Source organism: Momordica charantia (genome assembly GCF_013281855.1).
Source record: "Momordica charantia cultivar OHB3-1 chromosome 1 unlocalized genomic scaffold, Mcharantia_2.0 BLBB01000001.1, whole genome shotgun sequence".
Lineage (NCBI taxonomy): Eukaryota > Viridiplantae > Streptophyta > Magnoliopsida > Cucurbitales > Cucurbitaceae > Momordica > Momordica charantia.
Genome location: NW_028275157.1, coordinates 9,088,237 through 9,101,155, shown reverse-complemented (window position 1 = coordinate 9,101,155; position 12,919 = coordinate 9,088,237). Strand labels below are relative to the sequence as shown.

Genomic DNA, 12,919 nt, shown 5'->3' with positions numbered 1-12,919 from the left:
TTTTCTCTCATCCCCCTCCCTCTCGATTTCTCTCATCTCCCTCTCCCTACCCACAGATCTACTCGTCGCCGCAGTGACCCATGAAGGGATTGAATCCCCAGTGGAAGCGCGTGAACGCGTTGCTCGAATTCTCCGATTGAATTAAATCACAAAGAGAACTAAAAAACAGAGGATAAATGGTTACCTTTGAATACATTTTCTTCACAATAGACCAATCGAACACCAATACCACCACAAGGACTTCCTCGCTATGCTCTAGACGATAACTGGTTTGTGGGAACTATCTTTGAAACAGGGAATTTGGTAGAGAATTGTGAGAGAATGAGAGAGTTCTTCCAAAATGCATCAATCCTTCCATAATGCAAATTCTTTGCATTTAAAGAAGATTGAGGAGTAGAGAGCAAGTTAACTCACCACCTCACCATAATCCCACTTGCAATGCTAGGAAGTGAGTTATTGAGTTAATTAAAAGTAATTTAATTAAACTAAATAATAAACATAATTTAACTAATTATTATGTTTTTGTTTTAATTAAATATCAGATTGTTGGAGGCAGGTTTCAGCATACACGTGGCAAGTGATAAGTGTATGTAAATTGCGACACGTGGCTTGTGACGGTCGCAAAATAACGACCAAGTATCTAAGCCTCGGCTCATCCCATTGGTCGAGCCGAATCCGTTCAGTGGCCGAGCCGGACAAGCTCATTTGGACTTGTGTTCCCACGAGAGTGGTCGAATCAGTTAGCTTACCTTAGCTCGGTCACGCCTCCGACATACTCCACGACAGCACGCCGCATTTCACGGCAACCTTAAAGAGCCGTTGAGGCCATGTCGGGAACGTTGTCGGGGTTTCTGCCTATAAATAGGATCATTTCATTCATTAAAAGGTACGCGAACATCTCGTTTCTCTCTCGATTTAGTTCGGACTCTTACTGACTTTGGCATCGGAGTGCTCACTCTGCCTTGTAGGTCCGATTCCGGGAGATCGTGGTTCAGCTCATTCTGTGTGAGCCGACGTTTGCTAAGTTAGACGATTTTCTGATTCAACATTTGGCGCTGTCTGTGGGGATCGCTGTTTGATATTCTCAAGCCATTCCTCACCAAGTTATTGAAGCAAGCAATGGTCGGACCAACACGTTCACAGCTGTCCTATACTCCTAAACCTGCTGAGGGTCGAGAGGGAGAGCATCGAACCTACGCGTGAAGAACCTACTCGCAGATGGCGGGTACCTCCAGTGACCTCGTTCCGGCCTGCCAAGCCGATGAGCAACGCACTAACACGAAGCACCCTCCCACTAGCGACAGGCCGAACGGCCCACCTACTCTAGAGAACCGCCGACCACGCCCGTCGACCATCCCGGGGTGGGGGCATGTCCGTGCTCGCTCGGGTCAGAGCGTCGACCCAAGCATAATGGCCAACACAATAGTTGAAATTGCGGAGGTTAAGGCTCGCCTCCTGCGATAGAGCGAGTCGAAGGCAAATCGACTCCTCGATTGTCCGTGATCCGCACAAGGGGAAGGGTCCGATCGACCCGAGTCCCATGGACCGGGAGAAAAGATCGCCCGTCCCTCTCGTCGTCCCGGAGGAATTCACATCGGCACTCCACCACCCGGGGCACGCCGAGGCAGGGAAAGTCTCACCTACAGGGATAGGACCCGCGACCGCGCCGACCGATATCAACCGGTTCAGCGTCCGAGGATGAAACTCCCTAAAGTCTTACTTGAAGACTCCATAGGGAGCCACGATCTGCGTGGCGTACTCAAGGTACGTCACTTCGACCGAGAAGACTTGCGCCACAAGAAAAAAGCTCCGGGTGACTTGAGGTACCGCGTGGATCGGAGAACCAGAAGTGAGGAGGTTAATGATCACCACGGTCAGTCTCGATCCGACTCGTGTATGGTTTGAAATGGATCAGCTTAGGGAGATGATGTAGAAGGAAATTGAAGACCTCAAAAATAACTACAAGGCTCCAGGCCAGGTCAACTTCTCGGAACAGGAGGAGCCTTCGTTCACCCAGGACATCTTGGACGAGCCGATCCCTCACAAGTTCAAAGCCCCCACGATGAGCCCGTATGATGGGTCAGGAGACCTTGTCTCGTACGTGGAAGTATTCGAGGGGAAGATGGAGTTCCTTGCCGCCAGCGATGCCATCAAGTGCTGAGCCTTCCAGATTGCTCTAGAGGGCTCGGCACTGTTATGGTATCGGCAACTGAAGCCGAAGTCCATCAGCAGCTATCAGTAGCTGCGCAAAATGTTTATCAATCAATTCTTGGCTAGATGGTTGATGAAGCTTCCAACATCTCTCCTCGGGACATTTAAGAAACGAGACCGTGAGTCCTTAATCGATTACATCACAAGGTTCATGGGACGAACACGTCAAGGTGGTTAACTACACCGACGAGATGGCAATAATATACTTCACCACCGGGTTGAATGACCGAAACCTGGTGATGAAGCTCGGCAGCAAACCGACCACCTCCTTGAATGAACTACTCATTCGTGCCAAGAGGTATATCGACGGTCTCGAGTTGTGGCAGGCCAACGGCAGGAAACGGTTCAATGGCCTAGACGATAAACCCCAGAAGAAGACGGAGGACGACCGTACCACCAGTCGCCTACCCGACGAGAAGTCCTCCAAGCCACGAGGCGACATCTGAGAACCGAAGAAACCTCGGTTCGCCTACGAACAAGCCCATAGCTGAAATCCTTGCAGATGTGAAGGAGGGTGGTTTTGAGAATTTACTCTCACTACCAGGAAAGATACGCAAGCCGAGTGGCAAAAAGGATAAGACAAAGTACTGTCGCTTTGACAAGGACCACGGCCATGATACCTTGACCTATTATGCACTGAAAGACAAGATCGAGGATCTCATTCGGCGTGGTTACTTGAAAAAGTACGTCGGCTCTCGCGACAGGGACGAGCTTATCGCGGCCACAAAGAACAACCGGGAGATGTCCCGAACGCCACCTCGGCGCACAGGTGACCGACCCCCGGTCATCAACACCATTGCGGGAGGGCCCAGCGGTGGGCAATCTCGGCAAAAGCACAAGGTGCTGATCCGAGAAGTAGTGCATGAGATCTGCACCTTATACTCAAAGGAGCCGACCTTGCCAATCCTGTTCGACGAATAAGATATAGAGGGTGCACACTTGCCACATAATGACGCCCTCGTCATCGCACCGTTGATTGATCACGTTATGGTCAAGCGGGTCCTCATTGATGGAGGAGCTTCCACCAATGTGCTTTCTTTCTCAGTATACTCAGCCCTCAAATGGAACGAGCTCAGCTGAAGCCGAGCCCTACTCCACTGGTGGGTTTCGCGGGGGAATCAGTAACTGCCGAGGGATGCATCTCACTTCCGGTCACTCTCGACGAAGGGGAGCAGCAGGTCACTTCGGTTGCCGAATTTTGGTGATCGACAGGACGTCGGCCTATAATACAATCTTAGGCCGACCGTTCATACATCAACTGAAGGTTGTTCCCTCCACCTACCACCAGATGATGAAGTACCCCACGGCCTCGGGGATAGCCACCATTCGAGGTGAACAGAAGACATTAAGGGAGTGCTACGCAGCAGCCCTAAAAGGCTCCGCCACTTGCGTAGCCATCACGGCAGAGGTCACACCTCCGGACGAGCCGACCCGGGGAACCCCAGCCGAGGAGCTTGAGCTTGTGCCATTCCTGAGCCCAGACAAGAAGGTCAGCATCGACACCAAACAAGGGGCAGAGACAAGAGAAGAGCTAATCGCATTCTTGCAAGAAAATGCCGACGTCTTTGCATGGTCGCATGAGGACATGCCAGGGATCGACCCGAGCATTATGGTTCATAGGCTCAATGTAGATCCTTCTTTTAGACCTGAAACACGCTGAATGCTCTTCCTCTCTGTCATTTAGCTATTTTTCTGCTATGGGTTGTATTTCTTCTTCTTACATTTTGTTTTCTTCACCCATTATGAGCTAAACCTCATTTCGGGGGAGGTTCACATGCTGTAACAGACTTGAGACCGAATCTCTAGCTGCTACATTTATTTTTAAGCAAATCTGAATTTATTTCTGAAATCTTCGCGTTACTGTTGGTCGTTGTTTCGTGTATGCTAGCTCCTATATTAACCCAGAAGGGCTTGTGGGTGTTGATTTGTTTTGCTTGTGATTAGCGCTTTTGTATAGCTATAGGGATACTCAAGAATGGGGTCCCCTAATCATGCCTATAATTTGGATTATTGCTTGGGTATTTAGCAACGAAAGTTGTATTTACTCATGTTTGGGGTGTCTCGGAAGGGAACCGAGTCAAACTGGGCATTAATAAATGTTAGCTACACTACAGTATAGGTTGATAACGTGTTAAAGTATGCTGAATCTCCCCCGCCATCTTCATATCTTTTAATCCCCCATTATCGCTTTCTGTGCTGCTATTTCCTTGTGTTGATAACCTTTAAACTGTTGTCTCTTGCAACGTTCTGTCGTCCTGCTATTTCTTTGTTTTAATTCTTTTAGATAATAATCATACTCAACTTTGTGCATTTTTATTTGTTGTCTGCTTTTATCGTTAAAATCTAAACCAAAAATCCCTATGGATACGATCGTGTTACGTACTACAATTGACGAGAATAGTGTACACTTGCACTTGCTTTCACATCGGTTGTGGACATGCAACACTTCGCTACTGGCCAAGCCACTCCCTGGTGACAAGCTAATCATGTATTTATCAATATCAGAAAGGGTCGTCAGCTCGATGCGCCTAAAGGAAGAGTAGGGTCAGCAACACCCTGTGTATTATACCAGTAAACCGCTAACCGACGCAAAAACTTGGTATCCGTTTGTCGAGAAGCTAGCCTTAGTACTCATCACCTCGGCTCGCCGACTGCGGCCATATTTCCAAGCACATCGTGTGACCATGCTGACAAACTTCCCTCTGAGACAAATTTTCCACAAGCCTGAAACCTCGGGAAGGCTTATCAAATGGGCCCTCGAGCTTAGCGATATGACATCTGTTTTGAGCCTAGGATGGCGATGAAAGGTCAAGCTGCCGCCGATTTCATTGTTGAGTTTACCTCGTAGAGGCATGGGGCCGACGACCAAGCCCAGTGGACCTTCTACGTCGATGGTTCTTCCAACGACAAAGGTTACAGAGCAGGCATGTTGTTGCTCGACCCAGGTGACCTCAGGTTCGAGTACGCGCTTCGGTTCAGCTTCAGAGCGTCGAACAATGAAGCGGAGTACGAAGCCTTGATAGTCAGGCTGAGGGTTGCGAGAGGGATAGGAGTCAGCAACCTCCTCATCCTACGTGATTCACAACTCATAGTCAACCAAATAAACAATGAGTACCAGGCGAACGACAGCCGGATGGAGCGATACCTGAGCAAGGCGAAAGAATTGCCCAGCCAGTTCAAGGAGTGCATTGTCTGTCAAGTACAGATCGGAGAATTCGAAAGTCGATGCGCTAGCTCGATTAGCCTCGGCATACAAGATCAAGCTCCCTCGCTCGGTACCCATGAGATGCTCAGTGAGCCATCCATCGAACGTGCCGAACTGATGGACGTTGAGCCACCTACTCTCACGTGGATGGACCCTATCAAGCTACCTGAGTCGAAAAGTCCCCGAGCACCGAGCTGAGGCATGGAAGTTGGGCCGAAAGGCCGCACTACGTTATCCAGTAAGGAAAACTCTATGGCTTCTCCCTTCCTCTCCTCAGGTGTCTTGACCCAGATGAAGCTGATTACATTATGAGGGAAGTCTTCGACCCAGTAAGGAAATCACTCCAGTGCTCGGTCCATGGCATTCAAAATAATCAAGCAAGGCTACTATTCACCGAGTTTAAACCGTAACGCGAAACAATTTGTCAAGAATTGTGACAAGTGCCAACGCTTCGCCACTATACCGCACCAACCTCCAGAGCTGTTCACACCAATATCGAGCCCATGGTCTTTAACTCAGTGGGTCTGGACCTCATCGGACCTCTCCTTACTGGAAAGGGTCAGGTGAACCATGTAGTCGTAGCTACAGATTACTTCCAAGTGGGTCAAGGCAGAGCCCCTGGCAAAGATAACCGAGCAAAATATCACGAGTTTCGTCTGGAAAAGTTTTGTCTGTCGGATCGGCATACCGTATGCTCTGATTACTGACAATGGCAAACAATTCGACAACGCTCGTTTCAATAAATTTTGCGACGACCTCAGCATTAGGCACTTCAGCTTGTCCCCTGTTCATCCCCAAGCCAACGGGCAAGTTGAAGCTATAAACAAAATCATAAAGCGAGGGTTGAAGACGAAGCTAGAGGCGCTAAAGAGGCGCTGGGCCGAAGAGCTTCCAGAGGTCCTTTGGTCGTACCAAACTACGGCCCGAGGATCAACTAGAGAGAGCCTATTCAGCCTCGCATTCGGCTCGAAAGCCGTTGTACCAGTAGAAATTGGCCTACCGACGTTAAGGGTTGAGAATTTTGACCAAATGGAAAACGATGAGGCGCTCTTGCTCAACCTGGATCTCTTAGAGGAAAAATGCACTCAGGCGCAGCTCGCCGATCAGAGTACCAAAACCGGATGGCTCGGTACTACAATGCAAAAGTCAAGCCGCGCTCGTTCAAGTCAGGAGACCTCGTCCTAAAAAAGGTTCTAACGCACGTGGACGCACTAGGGCCGAACTGGGCAGACTCATACAGAGTTCGTGAGATAGTTTGGCCTGACACGTATATCATTGCCGACCTGAACAGCAACAAGTTACCTCACCCATGGAACGCTCAGCATCTACGTATTTATCATCAATAAATGTAAAACAATCTAAGTGTAACTAGGTTGTATGCGTTATCAATAAAAGCTAACCTGTTTTGATCTAAGTCTACCTCGTCTAAAAAAAAAGAGGCTGAGCTAGATCTTAAATTAGTAGGGGAAGCGAAGTTACTCGCTTCGCTAAGCGACTTAAGTCATGCTTCCCCCATTCATTAGCAGCGTCATAAAAATGTGTATACATGTAAATATTTCCACGCGCTAAGGATTCGAACAGGTCGGTTAAAGCAAAGAGATGAACAAAAAGAAGTAACATTAGTTTCATTAAAGTTTACAAGGAGATGAGGCTGAGGAATGTGTACCTCAACCATTACAAAACTTAGCTGAAGCAGTATTGCTCTGACTCGACAAAAGCAGAAACAAAAAAGGTCAAAGGAGATGGCAGCGGTTGAGGCACTTCATGCTTCAGGGGTTCAGGTCAGTCTGGCCAAATACTGGGGCAGCCACTTGGACGTCTTCGTCATCCTCAGCCTCCAGCTCGGCCTAATACTCCTGGTACACGGAGGTGAGGTGTAGCTCGGACGCCAGCTTCCTCACGGCATCAATGGCGAAATCGAAGCCCTTGTTAGCCAACGCCTTCACCACCTCATTAAACTCCAGCATCACTTTGATCGCATTTTCCAAGTCTGTGTAGGTCGACCATTTCTTTTGGTGCTCAGCTTCCTTCGCCACTAGATCCGTCTCGGCCTTCATTCGAAAATCCGTTGGGATTTTGGCTCGAGCCTCAGCATCTTTCACGTCCAAAGGAGCTCGACTCAGGTGATTCTCTAGCGCAGTACGCTCCTTTTCTTCCACTATCTTCTCCGCCTTTAACTTATCCACCTTAGTCGCCAACGCCTCTATAGTCTTAGTGGCTTCACGCTCCCGAGAAAGGTTGATCTTCCTAGCGGTGAGCTTTTTGCTTATTAAAGAGCTCGTGCAGTAGGCTGTGAAATGGAGGTCGGCCAGCTGGTCTATCAGAGCCTGCACGTAATCAGCAGGCTTGTCCAGAAAGGTTCCCTCGCTCCGCTTCAGCGACTGAGCTGTGCTGTTGTGGACGGCCACCACAGCACTCTCCTGAAGGGCACTCGCTGAGAAGCTGAACTTGAAAGGGTAGTCGAAGTCCCTTTTTTGAGCAAAAAGAGGAACCTCCTCCTTCGACGTGATCTGGATAGGAGCGAGAGGTGACCGAGAAGAAGCCTTTCCGACCTGCGCATCGGCTGGCCCGAGTGTTGCCCCTTTTGGTTAGATCCAGAAGGAGCTGAAGCCAGCGTCTGTAGTGGCTCTACTTGGAAGGGCACCCAAGATCCAGCCGAAGCGCGTGCCCCCTGAAGTGAGGTTCCCTCACCTATAGCCCTCTTCTTAGCGTGGCTGACGGTATGAGCATCTCCGGCGCGCTTCTTGCTCAGGGAGTTGAAGAATTTGGACACCATCTTGTCAAGACTAGACGTTCGGCTCGGCTCGACGGTCAAAAGGCCTCAGTGGTGCAAGTTCACCTCGTCCAAGATTCCCTCGTACTAGATCTTCCCATAGCACTCTTTGACTTCTGCTAAGGTCTGGTTGAGCCGAGGGGCAGGACGAGGCACAGTTGTAAAAAAAATCAATTCGGGTCTAAACGGAAGCGGATGAAGTCAAAATGCTATCCTAAGACCGACCTGAGGTAAAACATACCTAACTCTCTGAATTTGCTAGGGACCTGGTAGAAAGGTTCTCCATTCCTAGTGACGAGCCACTTACCCGAGACGAGGAACCATTTGTTTTGCCAGTGCTTATTGGCAGAAGGGGAGTCAACAATCTTACAGAAAGAATTCCGAGCCGATATATAATATCGACCTGGATGCTCTTTATAGGGTTTTATTAATGGGTGGCGAAGAACTGACTTATGCTTAGGAAGAGATCTTCATCACCCGAGCTGAAGCTCCACTAGGTGAACCACAAACCGAGGAGAGTGTCCCACCCATTGGGCGCCAGCTGAGTAGGGGCCAGGTTGGTGGCGGATAAAAACCTCTGGATAAAGGGGTGGAGAGGAAGCCGAACTCCACGGTCGAACATTTGAGGGTAAAAGCCGACCCACCAAGGAGGGGGATTATTTTGACTTTCATTTACCTGAAACAGCCTCATTAGATGTTACCAGGAATTCTAACTTCTTCCCTAAGTTTGGATAGGTCAAACTCTCTACAAATGGAATGAGGAGGTTCATTCACAAGACTAGGTCTACCTGAGTTGGTGGCTTCATCTAAGTTCGGCTCGGATGGGTCAGGATGGGTCTCGTCTAAGGTCGGTTAGAGATCTAGGTCAATGCTAGAAATCGATAAACTATCCTCACGGCTTGTGCAAGCTCGGATAATTGCCCCCTAGACTCGGACGAAGTAGCCATTCGATAGAATTTAAAACACAAAACATTGGATAACTAACCTAAAGCAGATTCTGAGCCGAGGCGATCCTGAAAAGTTGAGAGAATCTTGAGAGGATTTCAGAGCAAAATCAGAAGAAATTGAATCTGAAGTTCTTGGAAATTGAATCTGGCGGCCACGATTTGATCTAGCTAAAAAACCAGCTAATGATAACTTCGCTACACGTCAGCCCTACCCAAGAATTTGTCATGGTCTTCGTGACTACGAATCAGGTCAACAATTCACCTCTACCACAGCACTGAGTTGAGTCGACACTGCGCCACAGCCCAGTGGGGGCCAATGTTGGAGGCAGATTTCAGCATACACGTGGCAAGTGATGAGTGGATGTAAATTGCGACACGTGGCTTGTGACGGTCGCAAAATAACGACCAAGTATGTACGATCGGTCGAGCCGAATCCGTTCAGTGGCCGAGCCGAACAAGTTCTCATTCGGACTTGTGTTCCCATGAGAATGGTCAAACCAGTTAGCTTACCTCAGCTCGGTCACGCCTCCGACATACTCCACGACAGCACGCCGCATTTCACGGCAACCTTAAAGAGTCGTTGAGGCCATGTCGGGAATGCTGTCGGGGTTTCTGCCTATAAATAGGATCATTTCATTCATTAAAAGGTATGCGAACATCTCGTTTCTCTCTTGATTTACTTCAGACTCTTACTGACTTTGGCATCAGAGTGCTCACTCTGCCTTGCAGGTCCGGTTCCGGGAGATCGTGGTTTAGCTCATTTTGTGTGAGCCGATGTTCGCTAAGTTGGATGATTTTCTGATTCAACACAAATATTTAATTTGAACTGTATTTAAATGCACATCTCTCTAATAACCTATAGTTTAATATGTATCTCATGCACATTAATTTTAACCTTTAGTTTTAATATAAATCTAAATCATATTAAATTTTATGTGAATCTTATTCAAGTAGTTCTCTCGTAACAATAACAATATAGTATTAATTTCACCCTTATTCAAAATTAATTATATAACGTTCAATATATACATTATATAAATGGTGCATCGTGTATATAAATTCTCTTATTAAATTTGAACATTTCAAATTCTTAATCTTCGTTTTACTCGTTGTGAACTAGCAAGGGTACCTAATGCATACTAGATTAATTAATTAAACTCAAACGCTCCAAATTTTGTCTACTCCAACAATCTCTCTCATCGCCTTGCTGTTATTAAGACTGTTGGGGCTTTGACGAGCTTGGCATTGAAGGAGGCAAAAGAGCTCATTGAAGATTTGCCAAAGAAGTATAGAGAAGGGATTTCGAAGGAAGAGGCGAAGGAGCTCATTGAAAGGTTATGTTTCATTATTAGAAATGTTTGAAATTTTGAATTGTAACTCCCTATGTTTCATTATTCGCTGGTTCGTTTTTTTTTTTTTCCCATTGTTAAACTGATGATGAATTTAGCTAGCAGCTCTGTTCATTGATGGCTTGTTTTTCCTGAATTTGAGCGCTCAATTCGTCATTTCTGAAGCTGTGTTTATATGCTCTACTCGGTTGATTTTTCTTGCTCATAATGTGTTTGTTAAAATGGCAACAAGAAGCTTTTCTATTTGCATTAATTCTCTTTTGGTCTGAACTTCTATAACTTAAAAGTGGATCTGAATGGACAAACTTTGGCAAATACTACACTACTTCTTGTTGCTTTCTAGATAAATTGTCACTTTCTGATTTATTTGTATGTTTATGCTTTGAAATGTGAAATGTATGGCCACATACTAGACTTCTGTGAGGGAGAGTCGAACCCATGTTTGATATTTAATTTACTTGTGCTAAACTATGAGTTTGTTAATCTTATGGCTAAAGAAATCTATGTTTGCAAAACCCACATTCTATACTTTGAACTTTGTACTAGTTTTTACAAAACCATGAACCCATGAGCGAAATATAAATTACACAAACTTTTTAAATGCTTTGTAACTATTTGGCTAATGTATTTGGATACATAATCAGTAATCTGATTGATTATTCTTGGAATTCGTTCAAATTTAGAGGGCTATGTGGAACTGCATGAAACTAGCATGCAAGGTGTTTGTACAAATGCCTGAACCAAATGGACTAATATGGAAGATGACACTATCCCCCATAAATTTTGTTTCGATGTATTTGCCTTTTAGAGTTCTCCTGAGATTTCATTTTCTTTGTCTTTATTCCATCATTATCTGTTATTTTCTAGTGTCTTCACTCGTCAATGTGGATGTTTCCTCTAAATTTAATTGCATTATTTTCCTTGCATAGTTTTAGAGTGAGAGTTTCATACCTCCGGTTCATTTGTTCATTTTTGTTACTTTTTTAAATGGGAAACTATCTCTGAAACTTTTATTGTTTTATGACCAGCCTAGATGGAAACTTTGAGACGAGTTTTTTAGCAGATTGAAGAATCAAGTTAATTTCGACGGGAAGTATGAAATGTGGAAGATGAAATAGGCATGCGAGTTACGAGGTAACAGAGAGGAGCATTCATCAACTTGAATACTATTTTCCAATGCTCTTCTCAGCTATGTGTCAAATCTCTTTATTTCATTACTCGGTTTACTATTGTAAAAGTTAAAAAGATGATGTTTTCTTGCATTTTAAGTTCCTCTTTTGTTCAAGTTTTGGAAAAGATCATGTTGAAAGTTTAGTTGAACATTAGTTTTTGTTTACAATGTAGTGAGATTATTGATGCGTGGACTAGTTATATATATGTTGAATTTGTTGAGTTAATTGTTATAAAAATACAATACTATTTTTTCAGTACAATAAATACAATACTATTAAGATATTATTTTGTGCATAGGTTCAGCCACGTGGGCAACCAACAATTTTTTTAATTAAATTGTTAACTAAATAATGATAGTTATTGTATGCCATTGAAAACCAATATTAAAAAAATATATATATAAAAAATGAACATTTTTTAGTGACGCACATATAATGACAGACATTTATAATGACGGGCACGAACCGTTATTAAAAGTGACCGTCATTAAAGAGAAACAAGGACACTCGAAACGATAACGAACATTTAATGATGCACATGGACATTGCCCGTCATTAAAACCATCTGTCATTGAAAAAGAAACAAGGACACTCGCATAGATGAAGGTCACCTGACTGTTACCGTTTCCGTTTAATGATGGGCAATGCTTGTCATTAAAAGTCAAATTTGTTGTAGTGGACGCTCTAGCCTAAAATAATGTTGATGCTCAAACTGGCGTGGTCCCTTTCGGACACCCAGAAATGAACATTTACAATTTATGTTGCGAAATACCCAAATATTAAAAGCAGTTTCTATGCGTGGTTAGGGGACCTTAAGCATCCACAAATCTACTAGAAAAGAGTAGCTAACCTCAAATAGAGCTAATCACACTACATGTATATCATTCCGAATCATACAAGAGCTAGCAAACTGATAAAAGTGGCCAACAAAAATCAGTAAGATGAAAATGTAAACACAACTCTATTTATCAGCAATGTAATCAACTAGAACGTCACTGTTCGCAACTACAGTAGAGAATCTCCCTCAAAAATGGGGTTTAGTTCATAGGGAATGGGAGAAATACATGGGTAAATGAAAGAGGTAACTCATTTCGTGAAACACGACTGTTAAGCTCCGAGAGATTGCCAGGTAAATGCAAGAACCAGTAGCTCCAATAGCTCGTTCTCCGAAAATGGGGTGTCTACTTTCTTGACTTGAGTACCAGACAAGGAATAATTTCTCTCTTTGGGATCTGTTCTTTTGGGTTGGGACAACCCTGCCC

The 12,919-nt window shown here is 45.3% G+C and overlaps 1 long non-coding RNA gene across 1 annotated transcript; it reads left to right on the top strand.

Moving 5' to 3' along the window:
• The first annotated feature begins 10,208 nt into the window (after positions 1–10,208).
• LOC111022078 (uncharacterized) lies at positions 10,209–11,882 on the top strand. Its single transcript, XR_002602920.2, has 2 exons — positions 10,209–10,470; positions 11,514–11,882. It is a non-coding gene; the product is annotated as an uncharacterized LOC111022078 (long non-coding RNA).
• Positions 11,883–12,919: the final 1,037 nt, after the last annotated feature.